We start from the raw sequence: 5,603 nt of genomic DNA, 5'->3' as shown, positions 1-5,603 counted from the left end.
GCTGATGTTTCCCTTTATTTTGCTTTTTTGTTTTTTGTTTGTTTGTTTGTTTTTGTTAATGTACTTTCTGGAGGCCAAGTTTACTTCTCTAAATATCTGTGACAGTTTCTCCCGACACTTCTTGGACCCCCAAGAGTAATTCCATTTAAAAGGTGTAAGATTCTTGAAACTTCACAAAGATATCCTATTCAAAGAGAAATACGGTCTTATTTTCCTGGCTTGATACTCAGTACTGAGAGTGTCTGTTGTTCATTCAATGAAGATCGAATATGTTCCTAGGACAGACAATTGTCTCTGCCTTCATATACTGTATGGATACATAACTGACATATTTGAAGACAATTCAGTAGGGCTTAATGTGTTTAAAACTCCCTTCATTGATCTATGAGAGAATCATCAAGTTGTCTACTTCTGGCAAATTTCCCAAATAATGACCAAAAGAAATTGTTAGAATTTTAAAATAAAAAAGACTGCAGACTTTGGCTTCCTTCAGAACTACACTTTATTGGTACAGATTCTCCATGTAAAGAAACTTTAGGGATTCATAAAATTAAAGAGGAATTAGGACATAGTAGTAAAGCAGAACGCTATTCATTTGAAATGATCGCATAATATATGTACCCAGGATGACCTTTGCATTCCGTTGAAGAGAATTTCCTTAGAGATAGCTAAGAACTCAGAGGGAAAAGTGAAAAAAAAAAAAAAAAACAAGAGTTTTAGGAAATTTAGATAATAGGTTACACGTCATGTTTTGTTAAGATGTCTCCAATTCCATTTATTTTAAAAGGGGACAGTGAGGATTCTGGTAGGTTATTGGTAAGTGGAAGGAGTGTGGGTCAAGGCTCTGATGGGTTTCCAGGTGGGTATTAAACTGCCTTCACCTCTAGCCTAGAGAAAGGTCCAATCCCCCTACAACTACATGCAAAAATGCCAATGTCAGCCAACTCCCGATAAGGAGATGATTGATCAGAAGTACCTAGTGAGAGGGGATACAGAGAATGGTGAGTGGTCACAGAACCTGAGAGCCTCCACCACCCCATAACCACCACCCCATGACCACCCCACACCATGGCCTATGGCAAACCACATGAAATGAAATCATGTCTCAGGTGATTTGCTCTGAATCACGATCCTCATTTACTGGGAGTATCCCCCCTGAGAGGCTGAACTGCTAGATGTAGGAGTCAGTCTGTGGCTTTCCCTCAGTGTGAAACTCTCTAAATAGATCTACTTTCAGATTAGATCACTTTCTGTGCAGAGAGTCCAGCGATGAGGTTAGAGATTATTGATATCATAAGATCACAAGGTCTATGAAGACGAGGGAAAGGATCAACAGAATGAGCTTCGCAGGACCTAGGTCACTCTATGATGGTTTCCCACTGACTTTAGGAAGCAGTCCAAACTACTTAATGTGTTCCCAAAGTCCTTGATGATCCCTGTTTACCTCCCTTCACACACTCTGGCTACATTGGCCTTCTTTCAACAATTCAAATGCCTAACGTTCTGTCTTGCAGTGGGACCTTCCTATAGGCTGTCCCCAGCACACGCAAGGTTTTTTCCTCCAGACCCGTGTGACTTCACCTGATCATCTCGAACTCCTCTACCACCTTCCAATGTCAGCTGAACTCAAGTCTCAGGGAAGCCAGACCCCAGACTAGGTTAGGCTCTTGACATGGTACGTTGGATTGGCTGCCTAAAACCCACCTCCAACCCCACCAAGGGGCCTTTCCCATATACAGATATTAGAAAACTAAACAAACAAACATACATTTCCTAAACTTTTCTTGCAGTGAGATCTGGATATGGCCTGTGCTCTGCAGAGTAAACCCATCTACTGCTATCGTATTTCCTGGCAGTCCCATCCTAGCTGGTTTACTAGTTCTTCTAGAAGTTCCTATAAACCCATTTCCCTCTAACAAATCCCTTTCTTTTTAAGTAAGCTAGAACAGATTCGGTTTCTTGCAATTATCTGATGCATACAGACTTCCTACACTACACCTTTATTGTTCACGTACTTTTCCTTCATAGTATACCTCACAGCTACAAATAAATCATTGTTTAGTTTTTAGCATATATGTATCATCGCCACTGGATGACAAGCTCCTGAAGGACAGGGGTTGGGTTGTATCTTCAGCACCTAACATCACGCCCTTCCTGTAATAAGTGCTCCGTAGGTATTGGTGAATGAATGAGTGAATGAAAAAATGAATGACTATTTCTTCAACCCAGTTCTATCCCTTATTAGCAATTTTACCTTGAGCAACTTCGTTCACCTACCGGAGTCACAGTGTTCTGAAGAGACGGTGCCCTAACTCACCTGACACTGTATAGATCAAATAGGAAAATATATTTGGAAATATTTTATGAACACTTTATTCAAATGTTAAAGGTTATTATTCTGGGCTACTAAGAAACAACGAGTAAAGAAGGAAACGTGGTCAATAATTTTTCCGAGTCCAGCTGTAACAGAGCTTTTATTTTCTTAACATCGCAAGTCTATGCAAGTCCACACATATGGGAAGAATTTGCAAATCCCAGAGTCATCTTATGAGCTCCCGGATGTCCAGAACTCATAACAGAAACATCTGAGAGCAGTATTAAATTAGAGCACGAATATGGCACTGCTCTTTATCGTAACCCAAGGTCAAATAAACATCGATTGGGACACATGGAGATTCTTCTCTTGGACGATTCCGAAAAGGATTTTGGGATATAAGTGGTTATACGAGACATAATAAGGACTCGAAACATATAAGTAAAATTATATCACAACTTTGGAACCCAGGCTCTATCATTCAGATGGTACCTAACCTTGAACTAAGTGCCACACAGATGCTCCCATTCATTTCGTTTGCCTGTCGTGTGCACATTGAATTATGTGGGGCAAAGTGCTGGTGACCCCAACCTGTGTTCCTGGGGGTGTTCCTGGGGATGGAGCTGGACTTACTGATCTTTTGCTCATAGGTTTTCAGGATCTGCTTTGACTCTGATCCTCTGTTGACCTGCTTGGACGGCTGGGTGAGGGAACTGAGGGCTGAGAAGAAATGATGGCCGAGCGTCTTCCTTTGCAGGAGGGAAAGAAAAAAATAGTAGCAAAGGAAAATTGAATAGGCTTGTAAGGTAATTAGCCATTTTCAAATGCAGCGATGGGCAAAGGAAACAAAACGTAGAACATGTATTAAAAGTCAAGCGGATGGTTTAGAAAATACAGCTGTAGGATCACACAGATTTTGACCATCCAAACCAAATTCAATTATCATGTCTGTGCTGCTTTTCTGTTTCCGCCACTGAAAGGCTATTATTAGGTGCTCTCTCTCTTTTTTACATCTCCAAGTAATGCCTTCATAAAACATTCCAAAAAGTAAACATTAGCTTTAGGCCATTTGATTACTGGTTTCCCAGAACGCTATGTTCTGTCCTGTTTCTCTCCATATTCCTTTAATATTAAAAATAGGAAATGACTGAAGGCAGTTGAATGGCTCTGCCTTGGAGGCTGTCCCCCCAGCCAGCCTCTCAAGCATTGTTGGGTCCTCGTCCCTCTAAAGCCCATTTCATCCTTATTACATAGACAGCCCGATGCCAAGCAGGAAAAAACAAAAACCAAAAAAAAAAAAAAAAAAAAAAAAAAAAAAAATAGTAACCGAACATTTCTTTCCTCTCGACCAGCTACCAATTTTTTTTCAAAGTGCCTATGCTTTAACGCACCTTTGCCGCTGTGGCTCCTTTTAGGTGAAGGTCATTTTATTTTTCGTGCTAGATTGTCATCTGAATTGAGAACTGGCTCTGAAAGTGTCAGGTGAGGTGAACAGAACCTGGGATCAGAAGGAGGCACACACAGGCACCCAGGAAGTGATCTGGGCTGATGGAGCTGTGGGTTATGTCTACCACGGGTGGCGCTCTTACTCAGAGGCTACTTCCTCCAAGCTCTGAGCTGACCCCGGGGTGGCGGTTGGGGAATGATGTGTGACATGCCCTCACGTAGGAACCACTCCTGGGAGTGTCAGAGGACTCAAAGAGAATCGACAAAGAAGCCAGATCCGTGTGTTTCTTTGAAAAGAGAAAATTGTGCAGAAAAGCGACGGCCGCTACCGTGAAGCCAAGAAAGAACTTAATCCTGACGCCAAATTCATTTTAACATAAGCTTAAGTAACATCTCGGAAAGCCTTAAATCAGACGTCGCTTCACATCCTTTTCAGGGCTGCGGTAACATTCAAAAATACATTTGTGCACAGCTGTGATTGTTGGACGCAAATTATTTTGTCTTCTCCCCCTGAAATTTAACATTATTTTGTACATTTCCATGCCTGTGTCCCCACCATTTGTGAAGCTGGTCTTTGTTATATAGACTCCGAACCCATTCTCTCGTCTACTTAATCATTCAACAAATATTTATGAGTGCCTCCACATAGGAGAGACCCAAATATATCATCACAAAGAAGGTGCGGAAGGATAATACACCACGGTGGCTTTTCAACCATCTTGAAACCAACCTCTTCCCTTTTCATTCATTTTGCAGAGTCAGACTTTTGTCTCACTAAACTGAGACATTTCTCCTAAGGAAAAAGTGAGCGTGAAGTCCAAGATCTCATTTCGCTTCTCTGGGTTCTAGTTCCTTCTGTGTAAAGTGAAGAAGTGGTGAATTTGAGATCTAAGCTCCCTTCCTTCACTGGAATTCTGGGCTCTAGGCTTCAGGAAATAGTAGCAACATAACATACACCATTTTGCCGGACGTCTTACGGTTGCCCTGATGAGTCATGACGCTCCTCGCTAATCCTCTAACTCACCGGTGGTGAACAATTAAGGTAAAATGTATGTCTTAGAGCCCCGCCCCCCAAGACTGCTTAGCCTCAGACTGTGCAACCTCAGCCACCGAGGCCAGGAATTTGCGAACCAGGAACACACGGACAGACGTACACAGCACACTTTTCTTTTCTGTTTCTTTCGCTCTGTTCAAGGAAAGACCAAGGAGTGCTTTGGGAAAACTTTTTTAAAAAATCCCTTGTGTGATTCGAAGAGAGAAATGAACATGTTCCCTCTTTAATACATATGATTTTATTTTTATTCCAGCCACCTATGAATCCAAAAGTTTTTGTTGTTGTTGTTTTAATGTTCTTGGCACTGGTGTTTCCCCCTCTGAGCCCATCGCTGTTCTGATTTCCCACTGAGATCTACAAGTGATCAAGAGATCAATAATTCCAAATGGTGTTTTCACAGGAGCACTTCCTTCCACAGTACGTAAAATGTTCTTTCGTGAAGACAGATGGACCCAGTCTGCAGGACCCTGCTTACCCGAGAGAAACCGTCTTTGAAAACTTTTGACAGCCAGCGGGATAGCACGTCTGTTTCTATTTAAATGAGCTCATTATAGTTAATATTTTTGTGACTTCCAACCAGTTGTTCACTCATTTCTCAAGTGTGATACGTTTTAGTCAAAAATGAAACACTTTATGGCATAAATATCGTCAAAACCCCATTTTAACTACATCCTTTTTGGAACAAATTTTCTAGAGCAAGGTACTTTTTTAAAAAGGTACAGTGCTTATGATGTTTCTTTGTTTGCTGAAATAGATGTAAATGGAATGATTAACAGTCCGCAGTTACCT

General features: G+C 41.4%; 1 long non-coding RNA gene across 1 annotated transcript; it reads right to left on the bottom strand.

Moving 5' to 3' along the window:
• Positions 1-2,455: 2,455 nt before the first annotated feature.
• LOC123609673 lies at positions 2,456-4,046 on the bottom strand. The gene is made up of 2 exons (XR_006717884.1): positions 3,706-4,046; positions 2,456-3,063 (listed from the first exon to the last, which is right to left on the bottom strand). It is a non-coding gene; the product is annotated as an uncharacterized LOC123609673 (long non-coding RNA).
• Between the last annotated feature and the right edge of the window lie 1,557 nt (positions 4,047-5,603).

The sequence above is a fragment of the Leopardus geoffroyi genome, chromosome B2, assembly GCF_018350155.1.
Source record: "Leopardus geoffroyi isolate Oge1 chromosome B2, O.geoffroyi_Oge1_pat1.0, whole genome shotgun sequence".
Taxonomy (NCBI): Eukaryota; Metazoa; Chordata; class Mammalia; order Carnivora; family Felidae; genus Leopardus; species Leopardus geoffroyi.
The sequence above is the reverse complement of the archived record's forward strand: the minus strand, read 5'-3'. Positions and strand labels throughout refer to the sequence as shown.